Genomic DNA, 304 nt, shown 5'->3' with positions numbered 1-304 from the left:
TCACCCTGGAGGGAGACAGAAAGAGGTGACGCTTATTTTCGATTTTTTTCATTTTACATTTTATTTGGAGCAATTTGAATGTTCAGTTCCAGAGTTATTTGTGATCAGATGTCTGTACTGTTTGGTAACCACTGGGGAAGTAGTACCAAAACTAACACAGGTTCAGTAAAACTTCCACAGTTTAAGAAGCAGTTTGACACTAGTATCTCTTGACAGTAGAGTTAATCATTTAAGAAATGTACATTAAAGCTTAAGTTCACCGATTTTCAAACAGCTTTGTATTGTTACAATGAGGGTGGTATAA

Source organism: Carassius carassius, chromosome 10 (genome assembly GCF_963082965.1).
Source record: "Carassius carassius chromosome 10, fCarCar2.1, whole genome shotgun sequence".
Taxonomy (NCBI): domain Eukaryota; kingdom Metazoa; phylum Chordata; class Actinopteri; order Cypriniformes; family Cyprinidae; genus Carassius; species Carassius carassius.
The sequence above is the reverse complement of the archived record's forward strand: the minus strand, read 5'-3'. Positions refer to the sequence as shown.